Source organism: Pteropus vampyrus, unplaced genomic scaffold, assembly GCF_000151845.1.
Source record: "Pteropus vampyrus isolate Shadow unplaced genomic scaffold, Pvam_2.0 Scaffold44, whole genome shotgun sequence".
Lineage (NCBI taxonomy): Eukaryota > Metazoa > Chordata > Mammalia > Chiroptera > Pteropodidae > Pteropus > Pteropus vampyrus.
This window is the reverse complement of record NW_011888825.1, coordinates 6,857,883-6,873,458: the sequence shown is the minus strand read 5'-3', so window position 1 is coordinate 6,873,458 and position 15,576 is coordinate 6,857,883. Positions and strand designations below refer to the sequence as shown.

Sequence of the window (15,576 nt, the reverse complement as noted above, 5' to 3'; positions counted from 1 at the left end):
GATAGTTGGGACAGCTTGTGGTCCCCTCGTTATAAGACTGCCTTTTCAGGTCTTGGGACTCAGTAATGCCACTTAGCATCAAAACCTTTGAGTGTTTCTTTGTGTAAGATGGGGACTCAAAACTATTTGCAAAACCCTCAGATGAGCCTGGGAGAGTCCTTCATCCAGAAGATTGTGTTTCTCCTATGTTCTCAGCATCTTTGCTTGTAAGATATTGGAAACCAGGCTTGGATTCAAGTTAAGGGAATAACTGGCAGTGGAAGCACCCACTAGAAATAGCTACAGATTTCAGAGGGGGGAAAAAAAAATAAATAAAAGAAGTGCTCCGCAGGAGGCCTTGTGCCTGGATGTGGAGAGGCAGAGGTAAATAAGATGCATTCTTTTTGGTGGCTGGGTGGTGAGACCCTGGAAGGGGGCCACACTGCTTGGTATGGACACAATGAGCCTGGCTTGGCATAGTTCCATGTCCCTAAGGATATGTCCTCAGCCTGGAGAGGGAAATAGGTATAGGGATGACAGTGCTTAGCTGACATCCTAGGTTTAAAAGACCAATAAAGTACAGCTTTCAATGTGGCTTCAGCTACTCATAAATCCAATCTTTTGTTGAAGATGCAACACCTAATGAGAAAAACCAATTTAGATCCAGGTCAGCAAAGCAGGCAGTGAAGAGGCCTATAAACTGGCTTTGCACATCCAGTTTCTTTGCTGGGCTTTGCTTCCTATGAGCTTCACAACTGACAGCGCCCAAGCTGTCACTGAAGCATTACAAACTAAACACTTGAACCTCAGTGTAGAGGTTCAGCTAGAATAGTAGTTTATATATGGAGGATAGGTAAAGAGTAGCAAACCCTGCTTTATGTTTTCACTTTCTTGTGGGGAAGAAAAGCAAGGACCCAGTCTTCACTGAAGTGAGCAGTCCTTAATCTTTTGTTTGAGTGTATGAAGAATATTGAATTAACACCATCCTAGAAGTTGCATGGTGAGTTAGCAACTAAGTAAATGAAATATTCATGAGCGCCTGAGAATGTGAGATAGCACTGCTTGCCCCCAAAGCCACAACATCCAGTGTCTCCTCCTTCAGGGTCTACTTTCTTACTAGGGGCACATTAATCAGGGCCCTGAAAACTCAGGATGGGTGTCTCCTCACTTGCCACTAATGCCTACCTGATGGTCACAAATGGTGACTCAACCTGGAAGGTTGGCTTTCCCACAGTGTCCACAGGCACAGTTCCCAAGTGGCATCTGGCCATGCGGGGTTGGCATGGAATTTTGGACTGTTAGGCCCGGAAGGGGACAGTTTTGGCAGGCATGTTGAAATCCAGCTGGGTTTTAACAGAAACGAGGTGGTAGAGAAGCAGCTATCTAAATTATGCTGAAACTGTCTGCAGAAAGGAGAGTAATATTTGCCTCATGGCCTGTTATTGACCTGCATTCTGCATCTTCCACGGTTGCATATAGCCATTATTCCACACTAGAAGCAGATCTTAAAGAGGCAATAGTGTTATTTCAATGAAGCAACTTCTTATCTCTCAATTGACTCTTTATGTGCCAACCTCATCTTCTAAAGTCTATTTATGATGACTTTTTTTTTTAAATTCTGATTGCTTTCGGTGGCATTACCAGAGCATGCGTTCTCCTCATCTGCCTTCTTGGCTCTCACAACAAGGAAGGACATTTTGAGGAAATCTGGACATGCCCTTAAACAAGTTGGGATAATTTTGATTTGGGCCTATATACTAAGTTAGAAGTTCCCATTTCAGCTTTGCCAATGTTGTTATCTTTGCTGATATCTTCCTGATGGGTCCATGTGTATTACAAAATTCTGATGCGGGTGAATCTTCTAGGCCTTTGTCACCTTTTCTGTTAGGTTTAACAATTTCTGTGGCAGACAATAGGTGAAAAATACATAATTTTAAAAATTAGACTGCCTTCACAAATGAACTATATCAGTTGCAAACCATTTACTTTGGTCTGAATTTGCTCTTAGAATGTTTGAAACATAGTTTTTATTTGAGTAATCAAAAGTAATTTGTTAATGATACCGATTTATGTAGAATATGTTACAGGTGTATTATGTGAAGATATATTTGTTTACTTGACTTTGTTATTTTTTCCAAAGGGGCTCATTTTTGTATGTGTGGGGCCATGGCACTACATCTCCACAGGGCTTACCAGTCTCTTTGTTTTTTTTATGGTGCCCCTTGCCAGGTTAATCATATGGCAAACATTTATGTTTTGTAGTTTGAAGGTGGCATATCAGATCTTTTCCCCAAGCAGCTTCTTGATGTGAGAAGTAGTTTTAGATTTCATACAAACTGCCCTCAACTCTGCCTGCTTTCTCCTTTTCAGAATTTATTTATATTCTTTCTGACTCCATCCTGATCCTGGCTGAAGGTGGAGATGAACGAGGCTTACTAGAGGCATATTAATCATGAATGCCTCTTGGGCCCAGGAAATACAAGGATCTGGAAAACATGGACCTCACCCTTGATGGTCCTGAGCCTCTATGAGGATTCAGGAGATAAGCATAAAGCGATGAATCACTGTGAAGGCAGCTTAGGCCAGATGCCCAAGGAGTGGGGGCAGGCTGGCAGTGCCAGAGTTCAGGGGAGGAAGTGGAAGGGAAGTCTCCTGTGGGAGGTGGAATTTGATCCATCCTCCAAAGGATAGGCAGGATTTAAATAAATATAGGCAAGGAGGAGGATATTTCTTATCAAGGCGATGACATAATCAAAAGCAAGAGGAAAGCAACACAGGGGATATGGTAGACCAGTCAGCTAGTGTTCCTGTTAGGTTTAGGATTCACTCTATACAACAGAACATCTTCAAATGACAGTGGCTTAAATAAGATAGTTTATTTCTCTCTCTTTTAAAAGAAGTCTGGAAGTAGGCAATCGCAAGAGTAGGCAGTTCCATGAAATTGTCAGGTACTTTCTAGCTTATTTCTTTGCCATCTCTTGGGTTTGACCCTCATCCTCATGGACCTAAGGGCTACTAGAGCTCTAGCCATTTTATCCATGCTTCAAGCAATAGGGTGGAGAAAGGAGGTGGAGAAGAATGCATCATCCCCTTTCCTTTTAATGAAATGTTCCCAGATAGATCGTACACTTGTTTCTGTCTTTTATTGGAACTTAGTTACACAGCCACACCTAGTTACAAGGGAGGCTGAGAATGTAGCCGTTTGGCCTGGTGAGATGCGTGGCTTCTCAATTCATAGAAATTTAATAGCCAGTACCTACTAGTAAGCCTGGCTTGAAACACTTCTCTCCAAGGCTTTGACTCCTCTTTTCATATCTAATCATGTTCTTTTACAGTAGGTGGGTCCTGTGAAATTTCAAAGCAGATTTGGGATTCTTCAAATATTCCATTTCTACTGTATCTGGGGTCTGTCAGTGGCAACACCATGCTCACAGTGACCCATATCAGAAACTGTAGAATCCTTAGACTTCTCTCTCTTTCTCTCCCATCTTCTTAGTCATTAATGTAGTCTTATTGTTTCATGATATCTCCTGAATCTTTGTTTTCTTCCAGTCTAGACCTCTCTTCTGAAGTCCAGACCCATGTATCCAGCTACCTACTAGACAGTTACACTAGGATACCTCAGAGGCACCTCCATGCCAGTCAGTATTCATCATCCACCATATTTACCCTTCAACAGTTTCTAGTATTTTAGTGAATGCTGCTTTACCATCCAGCGAGCTAAACATCAGTCTGCCTTGGTTTATCTCTTTCTTGCTCCCTTCTCAGAGTCATCATAGGTCCCACAGGCCATTCATCATTGCCATGGTCCTTACCATGCCTCCTCACTTGTCAGAGCCATTGCAGCAGCCTCTGAACTCCTAACCTTTCTTGCTCCTTTGTAATTCATTTTTCATATTGAGTCCAGGATGATATTTAAAAAAAATCTAAACCTAATCATATTACCCACAGTTTAAAACTTTTCAGAGACCCATCTTTGGTCTTAATCTTCAGATGGAATCTTTACTAAGGCCCATGGAGATCTACCCGAGTGATGTGTTCCTGTTTCCCAGTAAATCTCCTCCCTTTCACCTTTGAATTTCGCTTTCTCTTAGTTCCTCAAACAGGAACTTCCTGCCTTAGGATTCTCTCCCTCCCTTCTTTTCTCCCGGCCTCTCTTCTTTCATTCTGAACTATTCGTTGAACACCTACCACTTACCAGATACCATTGTAGGTACTGAGAATACAAGAGTAAGAGCTTATATTTTCCTGGGCAAAATAGTCAATAATTAACATGGATAATTTGGGACATGGTAGAAACTACAAAGAGAATAAAATAGGGTAATGTGCTAAAGAGGGATTTGGGTGGGGAGGGGAGGACTCTTGAAGGAGCAACCCCTTGAGGATGACCAAGAGTTGGCCATATGAACATCTTAGAGGTTCCAGTGATCAGTTTTTCCAGGGAGGGAGGTAGCCTGGCAGAGCTAGAGTAGTGGGAACAGAGAGCGAGGGGTAGTGTAGCAGGCCAGCCCATCTGTCCTTCTAGACCGAGTAAGGAATTTGGTGCATATGGATGCATGTCTAGTTTCTATGATTTTATTTAGACCACTCTTATATGTGTTTTTTAACTGTCTGTTTTATTTCAAGTTCAAACAACAGTCTAGAGCGTTTATAAAGCAGAATATATCAGAAATCTTACAAAGTAGAAATGCAGCAATATATTTCCAGTGATTATCCTGGGTCATGGGATTCTTGTCACGACCAGTATTTTCTTTTCCTTTGCTGCCTACTCATTTTTCTCATTGATCTTTTTATTTCAATCAGAAAGTAGCTATAAATGATACTTTACATTAGGAAATTAGTATTAAATAGCGAATATGTGCTCTCTGCTTTGATTAAGAAAGTGGAATGTCAGGACACGGCAGGCAGGGCCTGTGTGGGTAGTCTTCATCCTCCTAGAAACAGATGAGACCAGTTCCTGGAGCCTTGGTTTTCAAACTAATAAGATCTGAGCATCTCTGGCAGGGTTCTGGGGGTGGGGCGCACCCAGTCTCTTCTCCAACATCTCCCTAGGGTCTTCACACCAGGGTGAGTTTAAAATTTACTGAGGTTAACAAAACATTTGCCTTGTATTGAGTGAACTAATGCTTTTTGTTTTGAATTCTCAAAATTATCCATATTTTAAGTCCAAGTATGCACAAGTATTCTCCCACTTTTTATTTTATCTGTGTGGGCCTGGTGTGTAGCAGAATGGGTCAGAGGACTAGAGTTCAGCTTCCAGCTACTTGGAAGAGCCTGAAGACGGAAAGGCACAGCCCTGGCCTCGCCCTGCCCCTTGGCCTGGTCTTCAACAGCTTCAGAGAATCAAACAGAGGCAAGACCCAGGCAGAGAATGTCTTCAGAAAAACTCGTCTCCCATTTCCTGTCCCAACTTAGAAAGCCCTCTCTTGGCTCAGAAGAGAGTTGATAAACTTTTTCATATTGAAATGTTAGGCATATAAAATATATACATTTTTGAAGCAATTTCATTTTTAAAGAGGAGGCCCATGCTCAACACGAAAGCATGAAGGAAAATATCGGGCCTTCCTCCAGTCTATTCCATCCTTTGCCACCTCTTGTGTATAAAGACAGCTGCACACATGCCTCCTCCTCCATTTCCCAGTGATGCCAGGCAGGACTTCTCTGCCACAGGGTGTGGATTGGAGTCAAGATCAGAAGCTAAGAAAATGAACACTCTCTGCCTTTCCTTTCTATTCTAAGCAACAGTGACAAACTCATGGCAATCAACAGGTAGTGGGCAACATTAGACCAATGCTTTGGACTGAAAATTAAAAAAAAAAAATTTTTGCCAGTCTCAAGAGCCTCCAACTGTAGTGCGTGCTGGTCTCCTGTTGTCTTTGCCTCCTATGAGTCCAGATTTATCTTGTTTATCCCTTTAGAGGTGTTGTCATTTTGTCAAGGTCTTAGACTATTTCTTGTTTGTGGCTCAGCTTTTGGTTAGATTTTAGTAAGCACAGGAGGCCCTCTGCATTTGTGGGTTCATGTTTTGCAATTTAAAATCTTTGTGGCTCCCTGGGCTAACCCACAATCTGTGCCCAAGTAATGGCTCTTGATTTTACAGGCCCTTGTGGGATGCTGAGGCCCTGGCAGGTGAAGGAAGTCCAGGGCGTGGGATGTGGTGTCATAATGTTGATGTTTCAACTCTTCAAGTTTCTCATCAAAGGCCAACAGTCAGGAGCTAATTTGGAATGATCGTTCAGACCTGTGTCTGAACTATCTGGCCCTTGAAGCTCACAGTCTTCGCTTTTTGAAAAATTGAAATTGCATCCCCAGAATTTCACCAGCGTCAAGAAAGCATTCCTTGTATTTCAAGAGCAGGGATTAGCCATGATGCAGCCTGAGATTGTAGGTGATTTTAGTGAGAGAAGAATGCCTAGCAAGAAGCCTTCTGAGTATGCAGTCATCGACACACACCTAGACTCCCAACATTGGCAGGGACCTGGTAGGTCATCAGGTCCATCCCACCACTCCATCCCACCTAGCTGCCAAACCTGCAATATGCCCACAATGTGTTCATCCTACCAGTGATGAGGAACTTGCTACCTTTCAAGAGCGCCCTTTTCATTCAAGGAGCTAACAGTGTGATCCATTCATTTATTCTTCGAGTATACTGAATACATCTTGTGTACTAGGCGTTGTTCCAGAAACTGGGCACACAGACCTGAAAGACCCTGTTCTTATGTAGCTCACAGTTACTTGAGGGAGATAGAGACTATATAAGAAATAAGTAATTGTGAATGGTGGAAAGGGCTCTGCAAGAGACAAATACGGTGATGAAGTAGGAAGTCACCCCTGGGAAGGAAGCAGATTGTCATGAAAGGCCTCTTTCTTTCATAGTCATGTGGATTGAGACTTAACATATGGGGAGGGACCAGTCATGTGAAGAACCACGGGAAAAAATTTTCAGGAGGTGATGAAAAGGGCCAAGGCCCTGAGGCAGGAAAGTCTTGATGTGTCTACTAGGGACAGGGGCTGGGGTGGCTGAGTGTGCTAGCTGGTGGAAGGGATGTGAGGTGCAGAAGGAGAGGGAGATGAGGGCTGAATTGTTAGAGACTCACAGGCCATGGTACTGAGAAGCACAATTGGGACACCATTGGAGAATCTTAAGCAGAAGGGTGGTGGGATTTGATTTGTGTTTTGAAAGCTCATTCTGGCTGTGATGTTGAGAGTGTAGAATGTAAGCAGAACATTTGGATTTCGATATCTGTAGCTCAGGGCAGAAGTCTGGGCTAGAAATTCAAATATGGGAGCTGTTAGTCTATACAGGGAGTATTTAATATTATGGTACTGAATAAAATTGCTAGGGGAGTAGAGAGGAAGAAGCGGAAAGAATAGAACAGGGTCCAGAGCTAAGTCTTACATTATTCCAGGGGTTTATAGGGATATAGGAAAGGGTTAGCAGATGAAATTGGGAAGGAGTGAACAGTGATGTGGAAGGAATGCCATGATATGTCATCTTGTCATTAAGAAATTATTTTAAACCCAAGTCTATCCCCTCTTTAGTTCGGTCATTTCTGGTTGTCTTTTTTCATGTCTGGTATTACTCTATTGCATGGCTCATTCTCAAGGGGTTTAAATCTCTTTAGTGTCCCTGGACTGACTCTTAAAATATTTGGAGACTAAAGTTTTATCTTCTTGGAGTCTTTCTTTCTCAAGATGATGCCTTCTTTATTTCAGTGACTTCTCCGGTGCTGGCGAGATTCCTCTGAAGTTCCATCTGTGTAAAGGATAGTGGTCATGAGCCTTTTTTTGCCCCTCTGAAGCTGGGTCGGTGGTTGGCTTGAGAGGTTGATATGCAGAAGATGGGGGAATCTCTTTTTATCCTACTATACCATCCTCCATCTCTATCTTTTGTGGATTCTAAACGTAAAGAAAGGCAGTAGGATCATTTAATTCATTAGTTTTCAAACATATTGTTGAACTTCTCAGTAACCCCACTGTGTTGTAGTGGAACACCCAGTAGACTGGGCATCAAGAATCCTTGCTTTTCTGTGCTAGGTCTGCCTCTGACAAAATGGGAAGCTGAGGCAGGGGCCCTGGGTGAGTGTGGAGGTAGGACCTGGAGTCCGCGCCCATATCACATGAGTCCCTGGGGCCTTTTCACATTCAGGATGTAATTGTGATGGAGGCATTCTGAGTGGAGGCAGCCTTTGAGCTGAGCCTTGGAAATCATGTAGAACTTCAGTAGGTTTGGGGAGGAGAGAAGGGTGTGCTTGGGGAAGGACATGTTGGTGGTTAACTTTGACTGGTGGATGTATTGATTCTAGCTCTTAATTTGCATGATGCTTGGGCTTTTTTAATACTTTAGAAATAAAAAGAAGGGGAGGATTCTGATTATTTTTATATGGAGAATGCCTTTTAAGCCCAAAGATCTTGAAAACAACTCAGTCATCCCCTCATTCCCTGCACATTCTCCATTAGTACAGCTCATGATCAGGCAACTAAAAGTGCCTTTTTCCTCATCACTGTCGTTTTCTGTGGCCAAACCCAGCATTTCTAAGTGAGCTATTCTTTTAAAAAAAAGGTTCTCTGATAAATCAATTTGAAAAACACTAAAATTTAGAAGTTAAATAGGCTTTTTCCTTTAATGGCAAGACTATTTCATTGTTCATTGTAATATCTAAGGAAGGAGGTAATATACTTGAAACCCACTTCCTCTATTTTTTTTTTTTTTTTAATCTATTGGTGGGGTAAATCTTCCAATAACAATTCTTTGGGAAACACTGCCTAATCTGATCCTCCTGTTACTAGAGTTTTCCAGCCAGGGAATAAAAGAAACCTCAAATAGCTTAATTGTCAGGTAACTTCAGGTACCTCAGTGACTGTATTACATTCCCTTTTCAAGTCCAAGGACTTGTTAGCAGGACAAGACAATTGGTGTCAAACCACAAATATAAGTTAGACTCTTTAAAACTTGTTCCTGTGCTTATCAGGAAGCCTCTTAACTTGAAGTGCAGTTAATTGAATGATTGTATCAGGTTTAGCTGAAACACCTTGATGTAAAGGTTCTTTCTAATTACTGAGCAGTTTGCGTTCACTAGTCACCAGCCATAAGTTTTGTCCTCGTTAAAATCCCCACCATGATGTGTCGACAGAGCCTCCCATGTGGCTTTCTTATGGTTGTGAGTTCCAGGCCCATGTCTGTGGGCTGAAAGCCAACATGTAGCTTTCCCCTGTGGCTTGCATTCTTCATGAGCCTCAGCAAAGCTGGCCTGAGACCTGAGCCCTATTTCAAAGTTAGCAGCTGGTCTGGATGGGGAAGAAGTTGAGGTCCTGGAGGGAGGGTCATGCTGGGCTCTGTACAGACTCCAGCTGGTGGGTGAAATGTAGTGCAAAGGTTACATTGTTTAGGATGAAGGCCTCTTGGCAAGTCAGCTATTTCTGGAATGGCATTGAGAAGTAGGAAAATGGAGATTTGTGTGATGGCAGTGAGTTGGGAGGTGTGAGGGTGGGGACTCAGGCCTTGTTGGTCATGTGCTTTTGAGAACACCCTAGCATTATGCAAATGTGCAGTGCTATCTCTTGTGGTTGAGTTCACCCCCTCTGATGGCCTCTTTCCTAGTGGCTTGTTTCTCTCATGGCTCTCTAATTTATGTGCTGACTCTTCTGCAACCACCCTTTCTTTCACTTTTAGGAAAACCTGTTCTCTCGATTAAATCAGAAAGCTTTCATGAATTGTCCAGAGTGGGACTTGAGGAGGATCAGGGGACAAGAAAGGCGGGCAACTCTATGTTGGCGATGAAAGATACAGAAGGACCCAAATGAACTTGTACATTTAAAAGTGCTTCATCCTTTCTGGGCCCTTACCTTACTAGATTGTAGGCCCCAGGCTAAGAATACAGCTGAGGGGGTGGATGTATTTCCTTCACTGCTTAGCTGCCAAGCAGGAGGGATCTGATCTTGAAGCAAGCTTTGATCATTGTGCAACTCTAGCTTTCCCGATTTGCTGGGGAGCTGGGTCTGCCTGCAGCCAAGGCCATGTCTAAAAGCTGTCTGCAGGCCTTTTACCTGACACTGCCATTAAAACAGTAGGTCTGCAAAGAATTTTAGAGTTTTTAGTTTCTGTGCTCAGCACCAGGGTTGGAAATTAAAATGCTGCCACTGGGAATTCCGCAAATGTTTACCAGGCACCCACTTTGGCCTAGGCCCTGAGAGAGGCCTGCAGAATAACAGTGGATGCTCGTCATGGGCTCTGCTAATAATTGTGAACTTGCAGTTAGAGAGAAAGTATATCACTGCCCTGGGGCTTAGGCTGAAGTTCAGATTTGCCACTTGGAACATTGGCCTCACTTTAGGTTCTGTTCTCTCTGTATAAAACAGGTTTGTAATTGACAGCTTTTTTTCATTGCATCTAACTCTAATAATTATTTCCTGTACATTTGATTTATTTGGCTATAGCAGAAGTTGGCAAACTATAGGCTACAGGCCAAATCTGACCCACACCCTGATTTTGTAAATAAGGTTTTATTGGATGAATGGGCCACACCCATTTGTTTACATATTGCTGAAGGCTATTTGGTGCTAAAATAGCAAAGTTGAGTAGCTGCCAGGAGGCCATGTGACCTGCCAAGACTAAAATATTTACAGTCTGACTCTTCACAGATAATGTGCCTACACTGGTGCTGAAGATTAGATATGAATTGATATAAAGTTGTATCAAAATACTTTTTGGAGTTCTGGTTGGTGCCCTAATAGTATGGCTTATGTAAACACTGTATGTCCCAGATGGAGATGCCCCATATGCTGGAATAGTCTATAAATGCTATTTAACCTGATTCTCAACACCAGCCATTTAAATGAGATTATTTATACCATCCTTTAACAATGCTTTTATAGCAACTCTTTTGTTTGATCATGACAATAACCCTATGATATAGTAAATCGTCTTAGAGAAGAGGAATTCAAGGCCAAAAAAATGTTAAGTGGCAAGTTAAGCAGAACTAAGTGACAGAGCCGTCCCTGGGCTTTTCTAACCAGAGCACACATCTGCCAGAGTGGAATCAGTCTTCAAATATCCTCACATGGGTATCCAAATACCTGCCATGCCCCAAGAGTGTGATATCTGCTCTCCATTACTGCCTGCCATTGGTCTCGTCCAGTTCCGATAAATGATTCTGGCTCTGGAGCAATGCCTTCTAAACTTCAGAATCTGCTCAGGGCATCATGAGTTTCCCTTGGAACAATGCCTCAGGACTTTAGGATCTTCAGCCAGCCTTTTTGGGCCGGAATGGCGGCTGCTTCCTCCTGGCTTGCTCAGTTTTTTCCTCTGTACCCATATGAAGCAGCTGAGGAAAGGAAAAGTGCTTTTACTCTTTGCATGTGGAAGCCTAGTCCTGCCCAGGACCCCAGCAGCTCTTTGAGTTTGGGAATCCTAATTTATTATGGACTGCCATGTCTTCATTACTTTGTAATCTTTTAAATTGGTTTTAATTATTTCACATATTACATGAAAATATTCTCCTTATTAAAAATAAATCAAATGATATAGATCAAGTGAAAATTCAACCTTCATGACCAAAATCTCCTTCATTTCAGCTCCAAGTTCTTGGGGTAACACTGATATTAGTTTAGCACATCAGTGGCTCTTTTTCAATGAACACAATCATGCATGTACATGTATATATACACATATCTAATTTTTTTGGTGGGTATTTATATAATGACATCATGTTGTGTGTACACCTTACTTTTCTCGTTGTCTTGGGGATCTTTCAAAGATTATTCATTTTCTAACTCATGATTTTTTAACCTTTTAAAAATATTCCATTAAAGTGTTATACCCTTATTTTCACTCATAGGAATGATGTTACAAACTACATACTTATTCATTTCTCTTTGAGTTTATGTGTAAGTATTTATCCAGAATATCATGATTAAATTGTAGAGTCATGTTATAGGCATTTAAAAACGTAAATATGTGCTGCCAAATTGCTGGTCACAAAAGGATTATTTTAGTGTCATTCCTATGAGCAGTATATAGAGGTATCTATCACACATGTACTCTGTTGATATCTCCTACTTTTGATTTTTGCCAATTTGATAGATAAACATTGATATCACTTTCCTTGTGGATTTTACTCGCATTTTTCTGGTTACTAGTGAGGATGAGTACCTTTAAATATGTTTATTGGCTATTGATATTTCTCTTTTGTGAATCATGTGTCTATATGGCTTTTTAATTATATACCTAGATCTTTGATGCATCTGGAATTGAATTTTGTGCATGATATGAGCTAGAGAACTAATTTTATTTTTGACAAATAGATAGCCAACAGTTTAGTATACAGTAAACATAATATATAAACCAGTAGGGAAAAAATACAACAGATAAGTTGTATTTTTTCCAGTAGGGAAAAAATAAACAGATGAGTTGTATCTGTTGTATTTTTTCCCTACTGGTTTATATATTATGTTTACTGTATACTAAATTCACATGTACACTTCCAAAGTCTTAATTCTATCCCATTGTTTTATTTCTCTTTCATGGCTAATACCACATTGTTTGAATTATTAAAATTTTATAATATAAATATAATATAAGCTTCATATATCTAGATGTTTGACCTCTGGTAGGTGATGTCCTGCTTCATTGATTTTGTTTATTTGTCTGCTTTTGTTTATTTGTCTGCTTTTGGCTTTTGTGTTTGATTCAGAACTTTTCTTGGCTATTATTGCTCATTGTCTTTTAGATGAATTGTTGAAACATTTTGTCAAAGTCTAGTTGAGATATTAATTAGGACAGCATTAGTTTGGAGAAAATTGGCATCTTTACGACTTTGTTTCTATCTGGAAATGTAGTATATTTCTGTTTCTTTAACACTTCTTTTATGTGCTTTAACAAAATTTATCTACTTTATCGATTCCCTCCACCCAAAGAACGAGATTCTTTAATTAAGTATATCTTTGTCTTATTTTTCTATTTTATTAATCTCTACTTTTATCAGTATTAAGTCAATTATTTTGGATTTAATTCTTTCTATTCTAACTTCTTGAGTTGAAAATTTAGTTCTTTCTTTTTCAATACTTTTCTAGTAAATGCTTTATGGGTATACTTATTCCTCTGAGTACTGCTTGGGCCATAGCCCACAGGTTTGATATGTAGTACTCTCAATATCACTCCTTGCTGAAGAAATTTTTCCTTCTCATATTGATTTCTTTATTTAAGGAATTATTTGGAATACTATTTTTAAATCCCCAAATTTATTTTGGCTAGTTTGGTTTTAATTTCTACTTCCTATTTGCTTTTAGTCATGCCTATATCATGTCTGCTTTCTTTGAGATTTATTGAGATTTTCTTGTTGCCTAAATACTTAGTTTGTAAGAATGCTCCATATGTGTTTGAAAAAATATTTTAGTCCTTTTTATATGCACACAAATTTCCTACATATCTATTAAATCAAATTGGTTAATTCTGTTATATAAATAATCTGTACCTTACTGTATATTTGATCTGCTTGATTTATCTATTTTGAGAGAGATATACTGAAGTCTTCTACTATGATTGTAGTTTTATCATTTTCTTCTTATATTTCAATTATTTTTTGCTTTGTACTTTTTCCAGGCCGTGTTATTATATTCATAAAGATTTATGACTATTATTTCTTCATGGTAAATTGGATCTTTCCTCGCTATGAAATATCTCTTTTGGCCACTTTCATCCTTTTCAATTTAAATTATGTTTTACCTGATGCTATTATTACTGTCCCTGCTTTCTTTTTGTTAATATTTGCCTGGTGACTCTTTTTAAAAATCTTTGATTTTCGGCTGTTGTTTGATTTAAGTGTATCTCTTGTATCAGACTGAATTATGTAATTCAAGATGAAATTCTACATCTTATAACAAGTGACTGGAACCCATTCACATGTGATTGATGATATAGTTAGACTTGCTGTCTTTGTGTATGTGTTCTATTTATAGTGCTTATGTTTGAAAACCTTCAACTTGGTATCCCCAAAGCCAACCAAAGGGCTTGGCTTAAAACAGTAGGTGTTCAACACATGCTCATTGAATAAAAACTTCCTTGATTTTCTAGTTCTGATCTGATTTGAGAAACAACTGATGGCAAAATATTTCACTTGAAATGAAATTGGGACCAAAGTTCAAATTATCATTAAAAGAAGTTTTAGGAATGATTTAGTTACATTATTAAGTCTAAGGGACTTTTCCGATTCATGTAGATTTAAGAAGATTTTGAGTTTTCTCTAAATATGAGGTCTAGTAGAAGTTCCTGTTGTTAATGACGGTGGGGATAAAGACTGAGGTAAGATCTCAGAATTGCAGAAGGAAGTCCAGGATATCATGTGCACCAGCCATGCTCCTTATGTGGGTGTACATTGAAGGACATTTTCTAGCAAAACCGAATCACTGTTTTAGTTCTGGATTTGTGTTTCAGATTTCTTTATGTTTTTAGTTTCACCTACCAGAGTGCTGGATAATTGATTTATTTTTTAAAAATAATATTATGGCAACATTAGCTTTATTGCAGATTGTTCTTCCAGGAGAACCACTTTGCTGGATACAGACAGATTTAATTAGGGGCATATAAAAATGAAGTCAAGATGGCTCACAACCCATTAGACATCAGTTTCTTATCTTAGTTGATAAAGAAATTGAAAAAATAAAATATAAAAGATGCATATGTTTTGTCATGGTGAAAAGAATACTAGACTGGAATCAAGGACCTCCCAGGTTTGGCTGTGCCAACTGGGCACATCCAAATATCCCCAGAAATCTCTTTCAATAGAAATGAGCTGAATTAGTTGTTCTCTCATGGTTCTTCCAACTCTAGAATGCTTCTAGTCTGTGTCTGGGAAAATTCTTGTGTGACACTCCAGTAGCAGTTAATCTAATCAAAACCCTTACAGCTCTGCCATGAGCTACTACCTGTAACAGAAGCCAGGTTTATTTTTCAGTTATCGATTATAAACCATCCACATTTCATAGCGTCTAATGCTGTGTTAAACACTGATGTGTGTTTTTCTAAGCCATTACACATTAGCCAGTTACTGAGAGGAGAAGATAAAACTCTGTGGCTTCTCCAGTTGCTTTTCCTTGTTTAGAGGAAAAGTGCCCACCCCAGTGTTTCTTTGGCACTTGGAAGAAAGGCTACAGGTGACAGATGGGCAAGACCAAATGCAGCTCTCCTAGGTGGACACTGTAGGTTTTCCTCTGTAGTGCCAAATACAAGTTGTGTCCTCTTCTCCTTCCTTGCTGAAATGACATTGTTTTGCAGTAGATGGTGAACTACAGAATTCTCTTCTTTGCCTGAATTTCAGATGGAAGCCTGGAGATTTGATCTAAAGCTAGGGAGTTCAATGAAGACGCAGAACTGTAATCCATGATCACTGAGCACATGATCTGACTGAGCACAAACTGCTTTTTGCTGAGGTTAATGATGAGGATCAAGATTGAATAAGAAAAGATATAGCTTGGCTAAGCCAATGAATTTTCGTGGCTATAGAAAGCGTGTTCTTCTCCAACAGCGTTTTCTTCCAATTTTCTGCAAAGTTAGTTTTGGCTCCAACACCATTTTCTTCTTCCCATTCATCCCCAAGATAT

At 40.0% G+C, this 15,576-nt stretch overlaps 1 protein-coding gene across 1 annotated transcript in view; it reads left to right on the top strand.

The window, feature by feature from the left end:
* Positions 1-15,576, top strand: part of PMP22 (peripheral myelin protein 22) — a 31,802-nt gene that overhangs the window by 6,133 nt on the left and 10,093 nt on the right. The gene's annotated exons all lie outside the window — the stretch shown is intronic.